Below are 25,568 nucleotides of genomic sequence, written 5' to 3'. Positions count from 1 at the left end.
TGTTGTGTTTTATGCCTAGTGAATATAGGCTTAAGTCTTTGGTCTTTTATTATAAAAATAACATGTGCAGTCATAGAAATGCAAAAAATATTTTAAAAAAAAGAGAGAAAACACCCTGTTTTAAAACTGGGTATTTGAAAATGTACTGAATCTGCTAAAGGTTTCCCTAGACTTGGATCCTGGTTTAAAAAAGTAAAACTAAAACTCACTTCTCTGTTCCATGAAGAAACTCGGGAAGTAAGTTCCTTGCTGTGCCTTGGGGTCACATGGCCTCACTGCTGTAGAGCTGGAATGTTTGCCATGGTATTTCCGGAGGCTTCATAAACACACAGAAAGAACAGGGACTTCAGGAAGATATTTTTTTTTGTATTTTCCCCCTTTTTTTTTTTTTTTTTTCTTTCCGGCAGACTAAATGTATTACAGTATAGGTGTGTTTTTTTAGGAATCCAAAATTTTTTATCAGATCAGTCCAATTAATTTTAATAATTCCTATTATTAAATTGCTATCAAATAGTAACCAATTTCTAAAGAAAAAAGTTAAGATACATGGTGGTTTGTTTTTTTTTTTATTGCTGCATTTCTTACTGAACATAATTCCTGGCAACCTAAATATTAAGCCTAGCTCCACTGTTTAGGTGGTCTTAATGGTTTACTTTTGGCATGTGTCACTGTGAGTGGCATTCTGTAATCTGACTTGATAGCTGTCATCTTGCAAACTGGAATAATGCAAACAAAAGATGATCACTCAAACGAGGTTACAGTGAAGAGCTATTTCCTAAGTCCTGCTGCTGCAGTGTAGAATCCCCAAGTCAAATTAGAAAAGCAGTGAATTAGTTCTGGCTCCTGGGATATGAGGGTTAAGATTATGCAAACCTGTTCTTTCTAATTGTAGGAATAGCACAGGCTCCTTTTGAGACTTTGCAAACACCAACTCAAGCTGGCATGGATTGTGAGAAGCCCTGTATTAGCCTGTAATGTCATGGATGTGGCAGGTCTTAGAGGCAAAGCAAGCTGAAGTAGACCCTGCAGTGCCTCCTGCACCCCTGGGCTGGAAGAGATGCATCTTCCTCTTCCTCCTCCCCCTCCTGCCTTTCCCCTTCCAGACAAGCTGCGCTGCTTGTTGAACAAGAGCAGAGAATGGATCCATCTTAAAAATAACCCTGCAAAAATGGGCAGGAAGGGGGAGGATGAATGGAGTATTTTTAGCCTAACTGACTGAATTCACTACACAGTGCCTTAACGCTGCCCTGACACTGCTAGGGAGGAGTGGGGAGAGGCAGTGTGAGGGAGTTGATAAGAAGTGGCCAGAGGCAGGACCTGCTTGCTTCAGCTGTTCCGCCGAAAAAATGGCCAGAGCAGCGTGGCTGTGTATTGCAGGAGCCGCTCAGTGCACGCTCAGTCGACATCTTAAAACCATATCAGTATGGCTTTGTTGCTGAGTCAGGTTCGTAATTGCACCAGAAGTTACAGAAAGGTGGCACACAGATTGTCACCGAGCTAGGAAACAGAGTGGTTTTGTTCATGGTGCTGGTGGTTGTTTTTTTTCAAATTCTCCCCCAGAAGCAGCACACCAAGGAGCAGCCTGGGCAGATCGGGGATGGGACAGGAGCCTGGGTGCAGCATGTGAACAGGACTTCCTCGCTCCTTCCTCCTCTATCCTACCAAACCTTTTGAAGCCAATCTTTAGGACTTCAGTGACTGATTGTTAAGGGTATTGCCATGGTGTAGAAGCGTAGCATCATTTACCTTATTAAAATAAGATTTCTGTTTTGTTTGAATATAACGTGTGATGTCTGGTTGCCACTAGTGCAGTGCTGGCTGACTCCTGCTGTTCTCTGCACGTTTCAGTGGACGCTGAGGAAGCAACAAAAATGTTGGACAACAGCAGAAAACAAGGAAGGAAGATGTGCAAAACAGTGAATCGAATGGTTGGGAATGTCTTTGGGTAGGAAGAAGAAAGAATAAGGCAAAGATGTGCCAGGAATTAAGGCAGGAGGTGTGAGGAAGGGAAATCAGCCCCTAGAAACAGCTTTGCTGACAGAAATAGCGGTAAGAAAAGAGGGGTATTTTCCCTCCTTAAAGGTGGGAAGAACTGGTTAAGACGGCTGTAGTGGTCATTTTGGAAGTGCTCCCATGCTGTAAGGGTGGGTAGGTGGGGCACAGCAATCACTGTCTGAGCCGCTTCTGCTTGTGCTTCTGCTGCTTCAAATGCCTGGAGCCAGGCTGAGGCCTGCTCGGGGTCGGAGGGTGAGGTGGGGAATGCAGAGTCCATTTTTTCCCCAGAGATTGCAGATAGAAAAATCTTGGATGCTGTGACATAGGAATTGTACCATGGTCATTGGCCAAGTCCTCTGGATGGGTGCTGTCAGTGGCTGTAGGCACTGCTCTGCAGGTAGAGCAGTCGAGCTAGCGGGAACCGCGTGGAGCTGAGTAGCCCCGAAGGCTCAGGGCCCGCTGTATGTGAGGAGAAACACGCTGTTAAAACAAGCTGCTTAACTGAGAAATTCAGGAGCACTGGTATTTGTCTTCTGTGCAAAAAAAGCAAGACGTGATTCAAAAACTGTCTTCTAAGTTAGGCGCTTTCTGCTTGTCTGTGCTTTTTCCAAGTGAACATGCAGAAATGGGGAGAAATACCCAAGAAATCTCATTCAGTGTAATGGAGTAAAATGCTAGTGATGTCTGAGTTTCTTCCCAATGTTGTCTCCAGTGCTTTGATAGTTAGAAAAATGCTGTAGCACCGTAGCAAATTTTAGGTGAAAAAGGGACACAAGTGTACCTCGTAAGTTAATGGAAACAGTGTACAAGAACTTAATTTTTTTTGGAGATGTTCCAGTGTTTTGTTTTATTCCTCAGTGGATCTCACTGGTTTGTAAGTTCTATGCCCTTGTAAGTGCAAAGAATTTTTCCAGTTAATTATGTGGTGATAATATGTATATCTGAATAGTGCTTTCCATGCCATTGGGTTTTGTCCCTTGTCACCTAGGAATTCCCAAGTCTTTATAATGAAACTTTGTTTAGGCAGGCCAAAGGGAATCAGGATGGAAACTTGTGCTCAAAAGCACCACGTTCTTAATTGCCTTTGACAGTGGGAAGGCATCACTTCAGCACGGTGAAAAGCAACCAAAATAAACTATATTTTTAATGAAGGTTTCTCTATCTGGATGAATTGACCTGTATTGAATTGACCAGTATTGGTTAAATATGAAAGAACCTTATTGCAAGCACATTGTGATTTATCCTGTTTTCACTCTGTCTAAACAAAAAGCCATGTACATATATCCAGTATAGACGAGCCTTTTAGTCTGAGGTACTTCTTCTAGCAGAAGCCTTCAGAGTTTTTTTATTATTATTATTACTTCTTAATGGATTGCATTACTTTGAAGGAAACTAAATAAAATCAGTATGGAAATGTTCTACTTATCATGTGACCGCACTGGAGATTGCTAGAACTCTTTTGTGGTGATACGGACAAGATCCTTACAGCCTTATGAAGGATGCTAGCTTGCATTTTTGTGTAAAGACGTACTTCCAAAAGAAATAATACGCTGATTGAATATTTATTTTTGTTCAATACAAAAATATTTATAGCTAACTAGCAATTATTTTACTTCTCCGCCTACCCTTTTCCCCTTAATCTTGTTTATCTCCTCAGTGTGTTCTTCCAGCTATTGGAAATGTGTTCTTATGGGGTGTTCTAGATCAACTGCTTTTGCAGCCAAAAATCTGCATCTTTTCAATAAAAGCATACATAGAGAAGGGAATTGATGGGTTAATTTGACACATATAGGTTTTGCATATGTATATTATATACGTGTATGTGTATGCATATGTTGTGACTCTCCAGAACTGAGTCTGAAATTAATTAGTTGAAAATAATGGATTTTATATATTTCTAAATGGCTAACCAATTTTAAATAAGTTGAACTGGTCTGCAATAGTAATACTGTTGAGAATTTTTCAATGTATTTCATATTGAAAAGTACTTAACTGAGTTTAAATTCCTCTATTTATTCTAACTGAAGTTAGAAAATTCAAGGTACAACTGTTTTTTTCACACATTTCATTAAGCCTTGATATTTCTGATAGTATAGCTTTCCTTTTGAGGCCTTCAAGTGGGAAGAGAGAAATGTTTTTCCTCCTCAAGACAAAAGAACAATATGAGTGTAATCTTAGCTCTCAGTTTTTCTTTTGTCTACAGCTAAGTCCATCTCTTAACCTGGTATGATTAATTCTGCCTGATTTGTGAATGTTTTTAGAATTTTATGAAAGGGTGGGGAAAAGGAAAGAAAAAATCCTTTCAAGCACCTATCAGTGATTCAAATGCTCTCTTGGATCCTGAAGATACGTATGACTGAAATCTAGGTATTGGCATGTGTGAAATACCACGTGAAATGCCGGCAGGTGTGTAGCCTAAACTGATGTTCAGGTCAATGTACTTAAACTACCTGTGCTGTGCTGAGAACACGCAGTTTGCACTACAGATCAAAGGCTTTTCAAAGACAAGATACTGAGCTAGCAAGCCATGGAAAACTTCTGTGTGCGGAAAGTAGATTAAAATCTCACAAGTGAAAATAAACCTCATTCAGCTTTAGGATGTGAATACGCAAAAGAGCCTGTCTGCAGCTCCACGTGGGGTCTCTTCTCGCCCACTTCTACCTGTCCCATACAGCAGAAAGCTTAAGCAAGTGAGAACTAAAAATACTGCTTGGCACGTAGGGTAAGAGAAAGAAAACAGGCACGAACAGCACCTTTCAAAGATACTGAGTGTTTGTCACAGCAGCAGTCTGGTGGCAGGGAGTTCAACAATATAATTACATGTTGAATAAGAAGGTATTTCCTTTTGTTGCCTTTGAATGTGGCACTTCTTTAATTTAATGGAATTTCCTCTTGTTTATGTGCTCTCGTACTGGGTGGGCAGAAGCTCACCAAGTAACTCCTATTGGCTGGTTTCTGTTTAATATAGTTTTGCAATGACTGTTTTATTAATATCCTTTTAAAAGTAAACATTCCCAGTCTCTCCAGGCTCTTTTCTTACAATGTGTTTTTTTATCCATTTATTTTCCTTTCGGTGATAATTTTAATTGCTGCCCTTTGATTTTTGTCTCATTTTCCTCTCAACTCATAACTTTCTCTCATAAACTAGTGCCAACCACTAGATTATCACTGCTCCTTTATTATAAACTGTGGAAGAAGAAGAACTCTTATTTTTCAGGTCCCAATTACGCGACCTGAAATCCATCTGCACTAGAGTGAGCCAATAAGCTAGAGGTAGAATGCTCATGATTCCTATTATCAGTTTTTAGAGTCATGCAGTATCTTGCTCTCCCTTTCCCTTGGCGTTTCTGTTGCCTTTTTCCTGTCTATCTGATGCCTAACACCTACCTGGTCCCTTTTTTCTCATGCTGCCTCTGAAGTTCTTACCTGGAAATCCCTGTTCCATCCATCTGCACTCAGTCCTCGTAGGCCTCAAACTTTTGTCCCGTTGGTTTGCATTCGAAGCATTTTGGAGTTCATGCAGAGGGAAGCAGATAGGTCTTGCAGTGGAGGGGTGTACCCCAAGACAGCATGTACCTACACTGTGTCTTGTGAGCAGATGCCAGCTTGATCTGCTCATCTTCAGCTGGCCACATGCTGTATGGAGCCAAACCAGAAGAGCCGTATCCATCGTTAGCATTGTGTTGAGCCTGAGCTAATAAGCTCGGTCTCTTGGCAGGATGTGTTAGATCAGGCTTACTGCTGTGCTAATTGTGCTTACACAGCTTCCAGTTTGGAGCTGGCTCATTTACAGCTGGCTTGGATGGTGGCCAAGAAGGCTCGCCTCTGCCTGCAATATGCCATGTAGACATACACATATCCAGCACTTGAAAGTGTCTGTCAATAGCAGGAAATTATATTCGGAGGGAGGGGAAAATCTTTGGCCTGGCTACATGTGTAAATAAGGGCAATATTAATGAACGAGGAAGTAGGTAACGGTTTTAATAAGGAAAAGGATTAATTATTCCAAATGTAGACTTAAAACCACAAGTTCTTTTCGGTCCCTATATTTGGCCCCATCTTGTTCCTCATTTACCACTTCTTTTACAATATTTCTTGGGAACGTTTCCCAGGCTTAAGGCATTTGGCTGTAGAAGGAGTGAACAGCCCGGTGCTCTAGCTGGGAGAGGCTAATCTAACCACAAGGGCAGAATTTCAGAGGAGAAGTCTGCCTTTGCCTTTAAGTCCACGCTTTGTTTTTCTCTCTCTCTCTCCCCAATTTCCTGTGTTTGCAAATGAACTTGTACATGGGTTATAATGAAGCGTCAAGGATCTGCTCATCTTAGGACTTAAGTGCTACAGTTACTTAAACGTATAAAATGCTTGCTGGCAACAGGAATTACGCAGGAAAAAAAAATAAAAAACCAACAAGACAGTGCAGTAAAAAGGCAAAGTTTGTTTACTTAGGTTTGGAAAACTGGAACTCAGCATGACTTGAAAGCCACATCCTTGGCTGGCATAGATTGGTTTCATCGGTTACCAGCAGTTGTGTTGTTTACTTCAGCAAGAATTTGTCTCCTCAAATATGTCCTGTCTGTGGAGCACTGTGGTGGCGGAAGGGAACACGTGAGTGCCTACGTATCATCTAGAGAAAACTGGACTAGGCTCTCCTTTTATCGTGAAATAATGCAATGATGCATTAGCACATCGCTATGAGTGCTCTTAACATTTAAGCCCATTTTTTCTCAAATTATTTTGTTGGTCACAAGCATCCATGCACCAGCGCATTAATTTGCTTGGTAGTTTAGAGGCCACTTCTCCAGTTGAGCAACCCTCAAAAGACAGTACCAACCTTTTAGTCCTGAAATTGCTGTTATTAGAACAACTGGGGGAATGTATCTCTGCAAAGACAGAGTTGAATAATGATTTAGCTCCCAGAATTAATTTGAAATTTCAGCAGCATTAAGTAATATTTTAGTGGCAGTATAATCCTGTACATTACATATTAACTCCACAGACTGTACTGCCAGTGGAAGTGCACTGCAGTATTTAAGTGACACTGTAACACCACGGTATTATATTCAGGTCATTAGGGGGCATATTACAGGATTTAAGTTATCTGGCAAAATGTCAAGGGTGAATCATATAATCTGTGTTTCTTTGCATCTCCAAATATATAAATAAGGGGTTTTCTTTTATATAAAAAGAAAATATTACTCCTAACTACAATGTTCCTATTCTGTCTCAGCCTGCTGTATCACCTGTGCACCGCTTGCACTGTCAACAATGCTGAGAGGGTAACCGAAAGAAAGGGGAATAATAGATCTAGATGGCTCAGCTGGTTGGTGATGTAAGCGGAGAAAACATTGTACTGAGTTTTTTTTTTTCCTGTATGAATCAAAGCAATTGATAGATAAGCATTAAACTGAGTATTTGGCTTTTGTGGCAGGCATCAGCAGGTGTCCAGAATGATGGGAAATGCTGAGATCTAAGACGAATGTTTTCCAGAGCAGATGCCTAATGCTAACCTTTCGAAAAGGCAGGGGCACTCTTCTGCAATTGAATGCACCAAGGGAGGTAGACACCTATCTCCTCTTTGTACCCTAGAAACTCATTATAAAATCATGCGTGTGGCCCATCGGAACTATTTTGGTACCTCTTTTCAAACATACTCATCGCTCAGACAGCTACGGTTGACTTTAGAGGGAGAGATGAGGCTGTGAAAAGCATGCGTTCTCGGCAGCCCGTTGCTGCCTCTGGCAGAAGTTCCTGCCACTCAGATCTGCCAGCTAGATGGTTCATACGATTATTCCGTGAACCATTAGGGACTAACTGGGCCGGGTTAGTTTAAACATGTAAATAGTCGCTTTTGTTCATTCCTTCCGCAAGAAACAGATGATCATCACAGAAGCAGCCCAGCTGGCTGGTAGGAAATAAATTTAACCATGTGACTCCTTCTTGTCTTTCCTTCACCGAGTTTTAACTACAACTTTTGGGATAATGATGCTTGGAACAAATGAAAACAATAGCAGCAACAACAGCAAAAGGTTCAGCTAAGGCAAGTTAAGATAAAGTGACATCTAACTTCTTGTGGTGGAAATGGCAACGGTGAGCTGCTGTTTGGTCAGGGGCTGATAAAACTTTTCAACCAGCAGAGTCACAGTCGTGTGAATAGGATGTATTGCTGTACCCTTTCTGTGCTCAGAGTGGTGGGAGGGTAATAAAACAGCAACAGTTAGCTTACTTGAACAGCTTGTTTTTCTCTAGCCTAGAGCACTGGCCAAGTTCCTCTGTGGTAATTCCTGTTATCTTCTTGCTGCACTCCGTGTGATGGGAATTTCTTAGAAAAATCCCAGGGACAAGAGGTGTGTTTGGCTGCTGCGTACCAGTGCTCTAAAGCAGTGCTGAAGGTATTGGAATTGATTTTTATGAGTCTTCCTTCCAAAAATAGCCTTAACTTCTCTGTTAGGGAATGTTGCAAGGCTCATTTGTAGAGGAGCAGTAGCTGTGCACATGGAGAAATTACCTCACTTGGCCGACCTGTTGCCAGAGGAGGTTGTGGAGGCAGACCAGCAGGTTAAGCACGGCTATGGTCTACAGGTCCACAGGTACCGAAGGAGGCAAATGTTCTCATCTGTGTAACAACAGTGGATGCTGGGGGAGTAAATGAGACATAAACCACAGGTAGTGGTTTTTGTGCCCTGCCCGTCATCCTTGGAGACAGAATCCTCAGGTAGGTGGATCACTGGGTTAACCCTGTGTTGCATGTCTGACATTCAGTATGTAACAATATTTAAAATACAATCCATACTGGATTTTAAGTTACATCGAGAACAACAGAGGCACAGTGTGTTCTTTGGTCTTTTTTGGTCTTGTACTTTTTTGCATGAATAAAAACTAAACATTCATGTTAATCGTTTTGGGGGTTTAGAACATCTACTTTCACAAAAGATAAAGTTTGAGTAAAAATATTGTGGACTGCTGTCTCTGATGTTGCTTTAGGTTTGCGTTTTTATTTTAGGATGTACACCAAAACCCAAGTCTGCCCCACCATTCCTGGTGGGTGGCAACTCAAAGTCAGTGGGATTTCATGAAAAATGGGTGTAGACAAGGAACTCTCCAGAGAGTGGTTCTCCATGGATCTGTGCAGTTACTAATGACTCCCAGGAGCTGTCATTTTGAAGTAAAAATAGAAAATGTAAAATATTGATTACATTTGCAAGTACAAGAAACATATACACGAGAAACAACTGTATACTAGCTCTCTAGAAACATGCAGGTAAAAATAGATGTAAATCACACTTTTCCTGTTAGTACAGCACAAGTAATTGTGTTGCTATTGAGGAAACATGTCATAAGGCCATGGGCTTGTGTTTTGTTGACTGAACTTTATTCCAGCTATATTGTTAAAGAAAGGAACACTGGAAATCTTCTGAGACTCCTTTTCCTATATTAGGGACATGTGCTTGTTATCATGGTGCTGCAGTAGTGAGTAATACCGTGAAGTTGAGGCTGGGATAGATCTCTGCTGTTCCATCAAATGCATATTCTAAACCAGTGTTTACTGTAGGCCCTACACACTAGAAATGAACAGTGGCCTTGACAGTTCATGTTACTATGTCACTTCTACTGCCTTTTCAATGTATTTGCTGGGGCTGCAACACTTTTTTTTTGCACTTAGGTTTATGTAATTCCACCTTCCTCAACCAAAATAATCTTGATGATTTCACTGATGCTACCTGGCTAAAGCCCGTTTTCCTCCCAGCTTAGTGAGGGCAAACATCTGGGTTACAGGCTTCAGCACCCTTGCCAATGTCATGGCATCCATTGTGACTTTTCAGTTTGAACCATTGCCGGCTGATTTTGCCCAGAAACTTGGCAAACCAGCTTGTGTCTCTAGCTTTTTATAAGGACTGGTCAGAGAAATATCAATATAGTGGGATTGTTTGCATAATCCACATATTTTATAAGATTGTGTGTGTATAATAAGCTCTGAGTAATTATATAACAGGCTAGACATCCCGCCAATGATTGCGTTCCTTAGTAGGGAACCTCAGTAATAGCTCTGGCACAAATAGAACGTTTTTTGTTTTTCTTTTTTAGTAGTCATTACAGAATGGCTTTAACTAGTAACAGTGTTTGTCTGAAATAGAACTGAAGTTTACATTCCAGTTCTTTATGGAACAAAGGTTCTTTGCACAGAATAAACTTTAATGATGAATTTGAGAGTATTCTAAAAATAGGGTCTGCTGTGGAGGTTCATTACAGTGCTCGTTCCCTTCCTCAACAGTGTGGTGCAGGGATGTATATATTAGTCTCAAATAATGCTTTATTAAAGAGTCTGAATTATCAATAAATAATGTGGTTCCTAATCTAGTAACATTATAGGTTCATACATGAAACCAGGGAATTGACCAAACTTGCTCATTTTGTTGCATCAAGGGAGTTGGATTTCTGAAAACAGATTAGTGGACTGGAATCCGTTTTGGTATTAGTCAGTAATATACCTGTGACAACACACAGCACTGGGAGGGCTGTCTTTGTCTTCCTTAGCTAGTAAAATCATTTCTTTACATATAAATATATGCACAACCACGTTTGCAGCTGATACTTTTTTTTGGCCACACACAAAGCATGTTATCATTCTGAAGCTTCAGGCTAAATGTGTGAGCCCAGGTGTTGTATTTCTAATGCCCTTTGCATGAAATGTGAAATAATTGCTCAGTTGTAGAGACTGTACATATTTTTATGAAATGCAAAATACAGGCACGCTCTCTGATTTCAAAAGTCTTAGGAAAATATGTGTGTGGTGAGGCCACACCATCTTCAGAACAAACTCCTTGTGTTCTTGAATTGTAGATATCTCAGTCTTTAAAACTGGAGCAAATGGCAGAATACCTTAAATACCTTTGTATGTGTTTAAGTGATTTCACTCCTACTAAATATTCACTGGGCTTACTGCTACTAACATGTGCTGAATGCATTTTCATGAAGTAAGTGCTTTTCATAAGTTTCTGTGCTGTGGAGCAGTGGCCTCCCTACCGAGAGGGGAAGAAACATGCGGGTATAGCAATTGGTTAAGTAAATGAAGCAAGTGAATTGTGGATAAATAAAAGTAAGTGGCAAAGAGATAATAGAGGGAAAGCAAAAAGCGCTCCTTTGCAAAGAGCAGTAGACAATGGCCACCTCTCCAAGATGGTGCCAAACCCCCAGAAGAATCAAAGGCTTCATTCTTACTGGAGAGACTGAAAAAAGGTCGAGTTCAAAAGTAGCTTTGGGTCAAAAAGGAGGGAGGAGAGGGAGATGGTTCAGTCGCTGAGATGAGTAACTTCAGTTAATGTTTAAGTGACTGAGATGTCATTGAGAGAGCTGCTGCTTAGGAAGAGACCTGCCTGGCTTATATTTTCACTATGGAGCCACATGAAATCAATATCTGAAATAGGCTGCTCCAGGTGCAGGTTGTCATTATACCCTATTTACCGGTCCTTATTGATCCTCTGCTTCCATGTGTGTGACGCTGGGTCTTTTGAGGCCACGTGCCTTGGTTGTCTTGTGGCAATAAGCCAAGCCGTTCTTATAAATCCTTCCTAATGAATTACAGGGGAAAAAAGCTATACTCTTCCTTAACTGGCTAGGTCTTTTAGGAGGACAGTCAAGACTCTTGTGCAATTTAACCCTGGTATTTCTGTGATATAGACTGTGTCTTCATTCAAAGCTATAAACCGGCATGAATGCTGAACACATGCCGTAAGCCATATTGCCACTGTACCTTCACGTCATGACTGAACTTCTTTTTGTAGTGCATGGATGCAAGTGGTTTCAGGTCTAACTGTACAGAAAACTGAAGTTAAAACAAGCTTTTATAAATGAAAGAGTTGTTCTGACAAAAGTTAGGTTTTCTTTGGATTTATGATTATACTGGTTTCATTGCAAATCTTTACATTGTTCCTCTGACTTCACCAGTTTCCTCACGTGAGGAATAAAGACTGACTGAGTAAAAGCCAGGGAAACTTGCAAGAAATGTGTATCCTTGAGGTAAATGTCAGAGTGACGGCTCTTGGGACTAGATGTTTTGTAAGGATTTTTTTCATACAACATGACCAGCTAGAAAATATCTGTTTCCAGCTGTGCCTTGCTATTATACTGTTCAACTCTGATCTGCAAATTCTCTGGTGGGAGTAAAAGGGTAATTTGTTTTCTGTGCCATTACTTTTGGCTCCCTCAGCTCTGCCTGCCAGCAAGAGTGCTAGTGAAGTGGCACCGGCTCTGGTTGTAGGCCGTAACTAGCAGCGTACCCCAGGGGTCGATGCTGGCTCTAATACTGTTGAGCATCTCCATCAGTGATCACAGTGACAGGGCACGTTTGCTGAGGGTACAGAACTGGGAAGAGTGGTTCATACACCAGAGGCTTTGCTGTCATTCAGAGGGACCCACACAGGCTGGAGAAATTCAGCGGAGGGAAAAGCCAAGTCCTGCACCTGGGGAGGAGCCGCCCCAGGCACCAGTGCGTGGTGGGGGACACCCAGCTTGGTGGAAAAGGGCCTGGAGGACACTGAGCTGAATGTGAGCCTTCCAGCCCCAGCCATTTGGTGGTTCTGTAACTCTGGCCACACTTTCAGCGAGGTGGTTTCTCATATACCTGTTCTGAGGAAAACAATTTATTTTTACCTTGTTCATGTATACTTTTTTAGTGAGCTTGGACTTCGTAATTTCAAAAAAGAATGAGATCTGAAGGAAGTTGCATGGTGAGCATCATGAGGCCAATACCTTTGCTGTAAGTTGAAGTAGGTAGTACAGCCTGGAAAAAGCAGGCCTGGGTGGTAAATTGTGAAGCATTTGTAGCAGTAGAATGGCTTAGTAATGCCAAGAGTCCTTTCCTGTATGTATTAAAAATAAACACGATGGTGGGCCTAATCTCAGACACATGCACGAGTGTTTTCAGCAGATAGTCTCTGGATTTAGAAAAAAGATAAGGTCTAATATGCTAAGGAGGAAGGGTTTATTAAATTTTTAAAAAACTTTTAGACACGTTGAGTCCCTGATAATCTGAGCAGCAGATACCTGTGGTTAGGTTTTTGAGGAAGTGTCTTCTGTAGGCATCTCAATATTATAACCATAGTTTTTCAAAAACATTGTGAGGCGTAATGCTATTGAATGAGATACCAGAGTCTGAAAAGCCCCACTCAATAAACTGATATGTTGTGCAGGAAATTGATGATATATCAAAAGATGTTTCTCCAGATAGCAATCACTGGTATAGCTTCCCAGAATAAATGTGAAATTCGAACACAGAGAAGCCTGTGTCTGCTTGTAATGGTGCTGGTTTTGTGCGCAGAGTTCTGGGCTGGTGTGGAAAGGGGTCTGACACATGACAAAACGAATGAAAACGCTTTCAGCCAGCAGTACTTTCTTGTGACCTTAAGCATTCCTTTGTTTGTGTGTGAGATTAATTCAAGGAACATTTGATGGTGTTTTGTTTTTAATGACCAGATATACTGGATAAAAGCAGGTCCTGCAGTTAAAAGCTGAGGTATATATTTAAGCTGAAGCATATTCTCCCAAACAGGAATAGAATTATGAATGTATGTCCTCCTATCAAATCTTTGTGCACAGGGCATAGAAGGCAACATCCATGGTGGCTTTCTTATTTACTTACTGATTTATTTGGAATAGCAGAATGTTTTCTTCAATCTGTTTTTAATGGTTAATCTATAATTTGATAGTTAAGCTGGAATTTTTCGTCTGCCCTCAAAGTTTGGGAACGAAGCAGTGCCCACTGGTGACAAACCGCTTATCTTGCATTCAAGTCACTCGGTAGAAGGAACACCAAGGTACAGGACTGGGTTTTGTCATGGTGTGATGGGTTGTACCTGCACCTCTTAAAAATAAGTGTGCCTCGGTTAGTTCTGTTAAACTAAAAGTTACTGTCATAAGGGGCAGTGATCTGAGCGGCACCAAAGCAGTGCTCGCAGAGACCTGTTGCGTGTGTCCCCTTGGGTGGGATCAGCTGTGGGCACAGCTTCTGAACCTGGGAGATACACAAGGAAATGTGAAGGCTTCAGGGTGAGTGTAGTTCAGGCTCTGGGAGGCGGGCAGGTGTTGTCTGGGCAGTCGGTTTGCTGGTGTTTTACAGGCCTCTGGAGGTGACCTTTATACTCAGTGTGGGGAGTTGCATGAGTGGGCATTGTGTGCCCCCACTGAGACACTGCTGAAGTGACCAAACTCATGAATGAGCTGAGCGGCTGCACTGAGCAGCGTTCTCACAAACTGGCCTAAGTCCATCTCGTTCCACTTTCCTATCTAATAAAGTAAGTGATCTTTGTTCGCACGTGGATGTCTTGGAGTTGTCCCTTACTTACCCTTGTGACTGCACGTGTGCGAGAGGGGGTTTGGTTTTTCCCTGTTTTACGGGAGACAGACAGGGCATGAATTGACTTGTAATCTGTGTGTGTGCTATCTTACAGTGTTCCGCACGATTGTGTCTTAGAGCTTTTCAAAAGCTGTGAGGAAGGGGGCTTGTCGTATGTTTTGTGTTATGTTTAGAGGATTCGAGAGCAAACTGCTGCAGTCATCTGACTGCAGAGAATTTTGCCTTTGCTCACTTCGTTTAATCTCTAAAAGTCCTTATCAAAAATCATTACTGTTTCGAAGTCTCATGAAGGTGTAAGAGCCTTGTGCCTCCTGAAGGAAGCCCAAAGCAGTTAATTTGTTGTTTCTTTTCAAGGCAAGGTGCAATGTGTCTTTTGTGTAGCCAGCCTTGGCAATGCTTTCCCCTCCCCAACTTCTTTGTCCCCCTTCTTCCCTTCCCCCGCCTCCCCAATTATTTTTCCAGAGCCCTTGGCTTGCTGCTTCTGGGGCAGCAGCAGCAGCTGCTAGTGCTGTCCTGTAATTCTTCCATCCCGGTCACAGGGGACTGGAAGGGAGAAGACGGTCTGTCTCAGCAGCAGTCCACCAGCTGCTGCTACAATGCATAATGCGTAAATTTGCAAAATATAGCTTTTAATTTTGCTTTGCAGTCAGAATGAAAAACTAGAACACACCACCACTGCCATCATTGATTGATTAATAGAAATCTACGTCCTCTGCTCCTTGGTTCAGACTCAGACCAAAAGTACTGGAAGTGGCTAAAAATAAAAGGTAAGAAACCTGACAGACTTTAAAACTGATGGAGTAATTAACAATGCAGTGTTGTATATGTATGCTTGAGAATACACCATAGGAAAAAATCTGTTGAGTAACACAAAATATTCGACTACATCAGAGTATAAAATTATGCTTATGGTCCTATTACTTTCTGAAGTGTGCAGATAAGCAGGGTTTCTTTGTTCAAGTGTCAGTGAATGAGGGAGTTGTACATAATCTAGCATAAGCAATTTTCCTGAAAATGTATATTGAACTGCATTTTTTGGTCTGGGGGCTTTCTTTTGAGGGATCAGAGAGGAGGAAGGAGAGTAGGGAGCGTAGTTGCTATTCATTGTCTGCTAGCCATGAGGTTAGAGCATCAACAATGGTCTGTTCTGTGCCCAGTTGCATACTCTGAGTAAGGAAGCAGCACACAGAAAAGGTAAGCAATCCCCAAAGTACCCTTATAAACGAGTTTGTAACCTCTTTAAGTGTGTATTCAAGAATGACCAAATCTCCTTGTTAGACTGTTGGAGAACCAGCCAAAACAGGCCCTGAATTTGTGATGGAACTGGTATTTGCTGAATAGTTTGACTCAGCGTGTAGTTCAGAAGACCTGAACTGTAAAACACTATTCATCCATAAAAATAATTCATGTGGTTGTGGCGCACATTGTTGGCCAAAGAAAGACTGCTGTGTGTAGAGCTGAGAGAACTAATTTTATCACAAGTCAGTTTTGCAACCAATGTCCCTAGAGACCATGTTGCCTTCTTTGTTTTTTCTTTAAGTGCTCTGAAGTCCTTTGTTGTAGAAGCTGTACGGGAACTGCAGTGCATGGAGGCTGGCACAGGAACTTTTCTGTGCCCGGTTGTTATGGGGAGCACGAGATGGTCTGTGTCCAGGCTTCCTTGCTGGTGGAGGAGCTGGTGGCAGCTGGCTATCTACTTCTCTCAGTTGGTTTCATTGGGATCAGGGGACTCGGAGAAGCCAGCTGCCGTGTTGGCATGCCTGCTAGAGGTTGTGCGTGAGGGACGGTGGTGATGGTGTTGGCTGTGGGCTGCTGCCCTCCAGCAGGCACCACGGAAGAAACCCAAATACTGAGCAATCGCTGCTCTCATTTTGACAACATGTCCACATTTTAACTGTTCAGCTGAACAGCTGCGAGTATGCTAGCATGTGGATTGTACATTTTGCTACTAATTAGTATACGGTGGGTCCAAACCAAAGCTTCTAATGCAAATTCGCCTGGATTTGTGTGGGAGCAGATCTGGACCTTGCCTTTGTGGAACAAACTAAATCTACTAGTCATGGCATGGTGTAATCTTGTGCCAATTCCCAAAATCACCCGTCCTCATTTTTGCATGTTTGATGTGATGCTAATATCAACAATCTGAAGTGATAGCGTAAAGAAACTCTAATCTCATGACATATTACTCCCAATAAATACATTGTACAGACATGCTGGCAGAAATAAACTCAAACTAGATCTGTCTTTGGGACTCCAAATAAAAATACAATTAAAATAGTTTAAAGAATCAGCAAAGCATACTACATGTATGTGTATGTGTGTGCAGCTATTATCTAAAATTTGTTGGATTATTTTTTTAGTCTATGAAAACTATAGCCCCAAGTGTACCCTGTGCCTTCCAGCTCCAGGGCAAATACAGTAAGAAGAGATTTATTATATGGTGACCCATTATACAGGCACCTGGGAGGTAAGAGAAAGGAAGAGGAGTGTTTTGCCCTGAAGTCCTTCCAGATTTTTTTTTTCAAATAAACATGGTATGCTCAAATATTTATATAAAAGTGGTGTTCAGTGGTCTCACTTAATTGAGGAGGGAAGTCAAATCCAGTGAAGTGCAGACGGCTTGTGTAGTTCAAGTGCAGTGTTTTGGGTATACTGCCCACACACTTGCAGAGAGAGAAGATAGAAATGAAAACAAGTAAGAGAGACTGTGTTCACAAATACAGCAGAATACTTGGAAACACTGCTTCAGCTAGTGTTCATAATACTGCATATTACTAGTTTTTCAAAGTACCAAAAATTAACTATCGAAAACAATCTGAGCTTTAGATCTTAAAGGAAGACCACTAGGGTACGTTTTAAAACTTCAGTGGTAGCAGAACGGATAGGAGCTAGCTAATGTCCTTCTGACCACATGGCAGCAGAGGCCTCTAAGACTCGCAGTAAGGATGCTAGGAAAGCAAGCTCTCTTTTTCCAATACGTGTTTTCATTTGTCTTCCTCTTGTAATAAAGGCATCTACCCTCTGCCAGTATTTCCTGAGCTATGCAGTGAATTCTTTTGAAGATTATTAAATTGGCATTTTCTTGACTTTTCCTTCCTTTCAAAATTAATATCTTTAACATTTGACCAGTCAAACTCCCAGGCACAGCTTCTTCCATGCAGCAGTAGTTATCTCAGCACTGCAAACAAGACCCTTGCTAGATGCTGATTCTTACAGCACAAGCTGTTTTCCATCTATTCTGCAAGGAATGATTTCTAATGAAAAGAACAGCATTAAATTCTCAATGACAACCAACCTTTACTCATTTCTTCCCCTGTGGGGATTTGATCAATCTCTGCAGCTTCCTGCTTAGACGCCGTACACAGGGGATACCACTTTGGGGGCACAGCTAACCCATGAATAATTGAAGGAGTGGTTTTTGAGGGAATATTTCGAACATTCCCAGCAGCTACAGCCTGACTATGCATCTCCCATGTAACGCTCTTTACATCAAAGTTGGAAGGTGGCTTTTACTGTTGTATCATTTCTGTAAAACTTAGGCTGTGCAGTAGGCCCGTAGTCTAATCTGTTGATCCATTCTGATGCTTAGAACAAAATATTTTAAGGCAGGAATGATAGAGAAAGGGATAATAGGAAATAGTTTCAGAAGAGGAAACTAAAAGCCCATTGCATCCCTGAAAGAATATGATAACTAGACAATGGGAAACTTACTGCTTAATTTCACAGCTGAAAAAAGCCTTGATAATCAGACCTTATAAAAAATACTTATTTCCCAAGATCTTGTCCTTAAAGGGAGGGAGGGAGGGAGAAAGAGGCAGAACAAAACATAAGTTCCAAGCTTGCTAAACATGTCACTTGGGATAACATCACTTCTGTTTGTCCTGAGTAAACACAATGCCAGATCAAGAGCCAGAGGATAATCTTTCACTCTAAATTGTTTTCCTGTAATATCTGAGGCTGCGCAGTACAAAATCAGGAGTGGAGAAGCTGTCCTCAGTCTTTTGCTTTGCCTGCTGATACAAGCATGATTTTATTATACAAACATTTGCTCCATTAATTGTGATTATTCCTAATCCTCCATTTTGCTTAATGGCAAAACATTTCACTGGAGGAAGAAAAAAATTAGATTAAAGTGAAGACTTTTAGGCAGTAAAGGCTACTAATTGAAACTGGTAGGGATTCTCCCATGATGTAAATTCAAAATTACGAAAATTACTGCTAGGATAACTGGAGAAGTAATATCTCAAAATTTTTATACAGGCACGTTTTTATGTGGTCTAATGCAGGTTTTTGTTTTTTTTTTCCTGCTCTGTAAACTTAGCCTAGCTGTAGTAAACATTCATACCTGTAGTTAGACATACATGTATGTGTGTTTGTATGATGTGCATTATATTTTTGTCTTCTGCAGGAATGTAGGGGTTTGGGTTGTGCGTGTATACCCACAGAAACCTCTAAAAGCAAGTAAATCACAGAAGTGGATGCTGGAACTTTTTTTGTGTGTTATTTAGTGCCTGTCCTCTCCTGCAACAGCCCTGCTTTGAGGTTGTGGAATACAATGGTTTTTTGTGTGTGAAGTTTGAGGGGCTTTGTTTCATTATTTTTATTCCTCTGCAGGCTGTGCTATACAGCAGTGCAGAGGCCTTACATTTTTTCTTCTCTGGTAGTGCTTTCACCAAGGCAAAGCTGCAGCATGTGGAGGTTGATGTAACCCCCCTTCCTCCCCAGCCCGGATGGGAAGTGCCAGCAGTGAGCTGATCCTTCCCGCACCACAAACCCTGACCGGCAGGCGCAGAGCTGGGTGCTGAGCATGGACAAGCGTCCATGTGGACGCTTCGCCGAGAAAGTCAGCGACAGTCAGTGCTCTGGCTGGGTCTGTCAGGTGGTAGGACAGTACTTTGTAGTGACTTTTGAGGCCAGATATTATTTATGAAAGCTTTTGAAAGAAAATATCAGACCAAAAGACAAAAACACTCAAATATTCATCAGTAATTTCTGTTGTTTCAAGGAATTTAAGCCTACATAGTTGTAGGTCTTTGGTTATTTTCAGTGTCTTGTTTTAACACGATTTTAGATTCATAGTGTGGCATGTAGGTTACGTCTGTCATTAAGGAGCCCCAGTGAAACACAAATTCACGTGGTTGAAACGTCTGTCTCCGAAATCAGCTCATTTCTGTACACTTTCTGTTCCGAGCCTCCTCCTGGTCCCCCACCCCCAGGTCCATGAGGCATGAGGCGGATTAGCTCAGTGACTCTTATCAGGCCTCCTTTTCCTGTTACCCCCAGATAAATTTATATGACTTCAAGAGTGAACTCCAGGCATAACCTTAAATCCTGCTGGGGACAGGAGCTGCATTTGCTGAAGCTCGGTGCTGGTGAATAGTACCCCACTGTGCTCTATATGGGAAAGTGTGTGGGTGGCAATTTACATGGTAAACAAAGGCAGGCAGGGAAGGCAGATAGTTAAGCTTATGTTTCTTAATGCTTTCGATCTCTTTAAAACGTTGCTGTTGAGAATTAGCAGCAAGAAATATCACAAAAGGAAGATTGGTGTAGATTTTGCTATTTTAAGTACCAATCTTTAATTAAAAGGAATTTTAATGCATGTTTATTGTGAAATTCAATTTATGATTTGAAATTAAATTTAGGAATATCAATTGTGCTGATCTCTTGGTAGTAGCAAATAAAGACTGTACCTGCATCTGTTCCCTTTAAAGATAAATGGGAACCTTTTATTTCATCAGCAAAAAGGGCTCACAGTCTAACAGCGGACGTGAGATCATCCCCCTCCTGCTGCCTTAAATAGGTTCTTTGCTTGTTTGTCATCAAAGGTGTAGGGAGGGAACATGAATTAGATGGCAAGGGAGTAGAAAGAGTGTCAGGAAGTATTGACATCCTTATTTGTGCCGTGTATCTACTATGTGACCTTGGACAAGTCTCTTCACCTATGCCATATCCTGTTATTAGATTATAAATCTCTGCTGGGAGAACGCGTGTCGTAGTTCGCTTTGGTATCTGGCAAGGGGTCTGTAGATATCAGTGTAAAACAAATAATAGAAATAAGGGCAGCATTTTTTTCTGGAACACTAGCTTTTGCTGGAGACAGGGGTTTCTGCTTCAGCCCAACTCTTCTGCTCTAATACCCAACTTAGCTGCAAACAAGGCCGCAGCTCTGCTGCCTTCCTAGAACAATTTTTAGCAGGAAAAAAAATAAATTTTTTCGAGATAAATGTTCTGAGTGACTGTGTAGACTTTGAAAAGTGTTACAAATACATTGAAAAAAAATAATCAAAAATAAGATGTGATCAGTTGCAGTGTTTTTTCCTAGACTGAAGTAGAAATTTTCCTGTGGCATGGGTGTACGAGTTGTGTGTTTAAGCTGAGGTTACCACGGACGCTTCCCGAGGGAAGGCTTGTCATACAGAAGCAGCCCTGCCATGTGGTTACCGATCCCCACACACATCCTAACGAGTACAGCTCATGGCACTTCGGGGAAGTAACTGGTTTATTCCGTGTGATGAACCTCTTGTTCCAGTTCACCTCTCGTTTTGAACTGCTGCCCTGCGTGCCTGTGCTGACACAGGGAAGGAGCCTGGCCTGGGAGATGCTCCCTTCCAGCTCGCTGACTCGCATCCGGGCTGCCTGCGTGCGCTGCCATGTGGAGAAGCTGCTGCTCTGTGCGGAGGGAGAGCTCCTTGTGCAATGCTCCGCGTCACGAGGGTTTTGCTGGTACAGCTGGCCACAGACTGCTTCCGTCCCTGTGCTGAGTACGGTTTGCAGAGTGGCTGATTTGTGGGCATTCAGCGCGCTGTCTTCTGCAGGACTTGCCAGGAGATGTTTCATGGGTTTGTATGTCACTGCGAGGAAGAACTTGCTTGATTATTACAATTCGGTCAGCTTTTCTCTGGAAAAGCATACAGATCTGGAGGAGCAATTTTTTTAAAAAAAAAGAAAACACCTTTGAGGCACTTAGGAAACGGGAATTATATTTTTCAAGATTTTTGCTTCTAACGTGCTAACAAAAAATAGAGACAAGTGAGATTTCCACACAACAGTCACTTTAATTCTAGGACTTGAGTCTTTAATTTCAAAATAACATTTTAATTCAAAATAATATAAGAAAGATTACTTTTTAATGGCTTTATAATGTCAGAAAGGATAAATATGTCAGTCTAATCTATGTGCCTGCATAGAACCAAGAGTCTCCTTTGCAATAATATTTCTATCATGCTGTTTAATTTGTTGAAGCTTTTAAAAGATGTCATGTGATGCTGTAATTTAAAAAGTAAAAAATTAAGATAGCAGAGACATGACATGAATACAATGTAATGTTCACGTGGTTCAAATTGCTTTGAATAATATTCATATGCTGTCCCTATTTGTTCCTTGGGCATGACTTTGCTAATAGCAGTGAGGGTATTGACAAAAGCCTTTCCTGATAATTACATCCTAAATATAATTAAATATGAAGGTGGTGCTAGCAAGATGCTAATTGGCTTACTAATAAACTTCAGATTTTTCACTTTCTGAGAACCATGAAATCAGAGCACTGGCTCTAACAGTTCTCCAAAAGCGGAGACCGCTGCTCAGAGTGCCGGAGTGAGCCAGTGGGCTGTCCTGCGCTGTCATAGCGGGGGACAGGGCTTCGTGCATAAGGCACTGGCAAAAATGCTGGCTGGGTATCCATGGGACCTCAATTAATCCCACTGTGTAGAAGAGGTGTAGTCCTATTCACTGTCATTTCTTGTCCTTTTTGGTTATAGGCATACTCTTTTTGTTTTATGTACTTACCAGGCTGATTGCTGGCTTAGAGCACTGCTGCAATACAGGCAGCTTTAATGGTGTTTGCCATCGTGTGATAAAACCATTTGGGATTGTCTGTGTAAATAGGGGATATTTCAACTCCAACCATTTTTACCTGTTATCGGTTCAGCTGTTGCAAAGGCAACAGATGTTGCTTAGACAGCCCACTTTATTCTTCCAAAAGCCAAAGCTCTCCTGGAAGAAGGCTGTGTAATTTTCAGAACCAGTCTGGAATGGCAGCAGTACAAGACCAGCAAGACAAAAGGAAATGGAGGTTTCAGCAAGTGCCTCTGTAAAAGTTGGAATGCAGCTGATTCACAGCAAGGCAGGCTGCTGTTCCAGGGCATGGTGTGCGTGTTGGGTAAGTGTGGCTACCGGCAGGGGCTCACAAGGAAGCCTGGCTTCCCTCAGGACATCTCAGCTGGTTTCACCTCAAGCTGCCCGGTCCCTTTCTCGGAAGCTGTCTCCTCTGCTGCAGCAGGGCTGGCAGAGCTGCTCACAAACAGCAGCTGCTGTCCTGCTCTGAATGACAGTCTGGTTTATTAAGAAAAACCAAAAAGCAGTGCTCCTGACATAGTAATCTGTACAGTGGCGGTCTACGTATGACACATGATGTGCGAAGCCTTGAGCTGAGGCCGCTACACAAGGATGACCGTGCACTGATGGCTTTCAGTAGCAGCACGTTCCAGCAAAGGCTAGAAATCATTTCAGTCTACCATGAAGTAGTTGTAGGCAGTTCAGGAAAAAATATTGCAAGTAATTGGCAGGAAAAGCCTCTACTTCTTTTTTTTTAAACAACCTATTTTTGCTGAAATTTCTCTCTACGAAATAAAGGTTTTGAGTTATTGCTGGTTTTGCTACAAGGCAAGTTGAAGTTTAGCTCATCCCCTAATTTATCAAATACAAGGGACCTACAGTTGAGTCCAGGTATAGGAACATACATCTGCTGAAACTTGTTGTGATACAGTGAAATTTTAGGCCCTGTTGAAGCATTATATCAAACACGATTTTAAACCTATTTGTTGCATCACTTAGAGTTTTTGAAACCTTTGACTTTATCCTGTAACTGCTCTCAAGAGCTGATTTTTATCAAAGTTTCATTATATAAATCTTTTTCAGTCTCGGGAAGATAATGCATCCTTGTGCAAAACTGGCTTCTCTCTGAAATCAATGAATAGCGAGAGCCAGTTGCTTGCAGGGCAGTGCTATTGTTGCAAGGTTATCAGGAGGTGAAAGGTGCTAATCAGCTATTGGCTCCAATAACTCCTATGAGGGAAATATGGGGAAAAAAGATACCTCTTTTTGTAAATGAGATAACATAGTGGATGACTAAGGAAGGATTCTGACCTTTGCTGTAAGAGGTGCAAGTGCAACAAGATTTTGAGACTCTAGGAAGAGGAGGCTTAGATGCTCCCATCTGGGTTGTAATGGGGAGGAGAACTTCTGCAAGGAGCATTCATAATGCTTCTCATGGGTTACAGCTGTGTATCCTGCTTTAAAAAGCAAACCTTTTTCCCATGCCTCTGAACTGCTAGGCTTGTTTGGAAGAAAGAAATACCACAGAAAAGGCTATTCTTGAAATATTTGTGACCATTTGGGAACTAGGAAGAATTGAAACTCTCCTAGGATTTCTAGACCAAAGAGATGCTGGTAAGTATGTCGGCTACTGGAAGCCAGCCTGAACCTCCAGGAGTTTGGACGCTTGTATGTTGGTAGTGGTAGTTGATGATGACTGAAAAAACAGTTTAATATATTGGGTTTCGAACAAGGAAAACTTGCTGTGAAATATGGATTGTAATGTATTTTAAAACATTAAGAGAGCTAAAGAATTATTTTGTTTTCTTCCCCCTTGTGTTTCTGTTCCCAATAAATCTGAAACACTGGTGTTATGGAAATGATTTAAGAGGAGACCAGTAGACACTCTTAAGTGTGAAAGGTAGACACGTTAAGATTCTGAACAGCATTTTGCTCTCTCTCCTTATTTGAAGAAGCATCTCTTTAACATTTAACACTATTAGCACATCAACGATGTAAAAGATGATGGTAGCATGTTTAAAATATTCTGTGTATTTTTAACTATCTTGTATATGTTGTCATCCTGTGTTTATAACACAACGTGTAGTAAGTTCAAAACCTTGAAAATTCCTTATTTGTGTAGTTGTGAAACGTATGAGAAAAATGATTTTTCAGGCAGTCTACTGAGTTCCTATCTCAGATGAACTGGAAATCCAAAGTCATTCCCATTTCCTATGAACAAAAAAGTTTTAGAAGAAATTGCTTTGAATTGGTGTCTCTTAAGCGAAGCAGGATGCTGCCCACCCTCTAGCTTCTCAGTAGCTTTGTCTATAACACAGCTCTATAACAAAAATATTAATATGCCTGCATTGTTGCTTGAACTCTTGAGCTGCAGTAGCTGCAGTGGTAGTGCACTCCTGACCAAGACCCTGGCTTATTTTAGCCACTGTCAGAAGACCAAGACTTGACACTCCCAATTATTGAGCCTGTGAAACTTCCAGTATCCAAGGCAGGGAAAGTTGGCATTTCAGAATATTTCAGATTCAGACACAGTTTTCTGAGGGAACTTTATTTCATCAGGAAAGCCTGTTCAAATCAGTAATCCTGGGTCTTTATCCAACAATGAGCTGCATGCAAGTAGAAACCAGATTGTATGGAATTGTCTGGAAGGTTCAGTGCCTCTGAGTTACTGAAAAGTATCTTCAGAAGATTACAGATAAAGCTATTTGGTTTAGGTTCCCTTTAGACTTTGTTGCTGTTGTTTTTTAACCATTTTGGAAACGCCACCTTTCTGTGAAAGGGCTTTCCATGCAGAGGTCTTGCAGATACCAGCAGATGAGAGGGAAACAGGAGCTCCCAAGGAAGTCATCCCTTACCACACCTTTCCTCTCCTGGGTGTTAAAGACTGCTTGGAAAGCTTGTTTGCTTTGGCAAAACTTGTAATTAAACGAGCAACTTTAAAGAAAAGTTTTACTAATAACTTAGCAAAGGTAGTGTTCTAACTGTTATGCTGTGTCTTACAGCTTAATTTATTGATTAATGTTTAAGCACAAACAATTGAGATGCAGTATATTTTGGCAAAATAGCTAGTTCTCGTTTGCATTTGAAAACAATCAGACAAAACTCTAAAGCCCAGGAAGAGCTGTTGTATCTTCATTTTTGTTCTATTAGCATTTACTCTGATTTTAAGGCAGAGGAAAAAATGCAGTTTTGGAAAATGCTGTCATTTAATGCTCAGTGATAATGTCTGCAAATTGTCGTCCCTTGAGCATTACCTACTGTTGTGAAAAGGGAAGCATGCTCATATTTTTATTATACTAAAGAAATCAGTACACTCTGTTTTTATTTAAATATATATATATGCATTTAAATAGTAGTGCCTAAAAATGCTAGTAAAAGTTTTGAGATT

The 25,568-nt window shown here is 41.3% G+C and overlaps 1 protein-coding gene across 13 annotated transcripts in view; it reads left to right on the top strand.

The window, feature by feature from the left end:
* Positions 1–25,568, top strand: part of ZMIZ1 (zinc finger MIZ-type containing 1) — a 344,474-nt gene that overhangs the window by 116,774 nt on the left and 202,132 nt on the right. For 2 of the 13 annotated variants that reach the window (XM_068689458.1, XM_068689464.1), the window contains one exon: positions 14,991–15,111. The exons of 10 other annotated variants lie outside the window; for them this stretch is intronic. The gene's annotated coding sequence lies outside the window, so the exon portion shown is untranslated. Of the gene's footprint in view, positions 1–14,990; positions 15,112–23,674; positions 23,795–25,568 lie in introns of those variants that run through there. One more of the 13 variants, XM_068689466.1, reaches the window with a different exon arrangement.

This window comes from Anas acuta, chromosome 7, assembly GCF_963932015.1.
Source record: "Anas acuta chromosome 7, bAnaAcu1.1, whole genome shotgun sequence".
NCBI classification, from domain to species: Eukaryota; Metazoa; Chordata; class Aves; order Anseriformes; family Anatidae; genus Anas; species Anas acuta.
The sequence above is the reverse complement of the archived record's forward strand: the minus strand, read 5'-3'. Positions and strand labels throughout refer to the sequence as shown.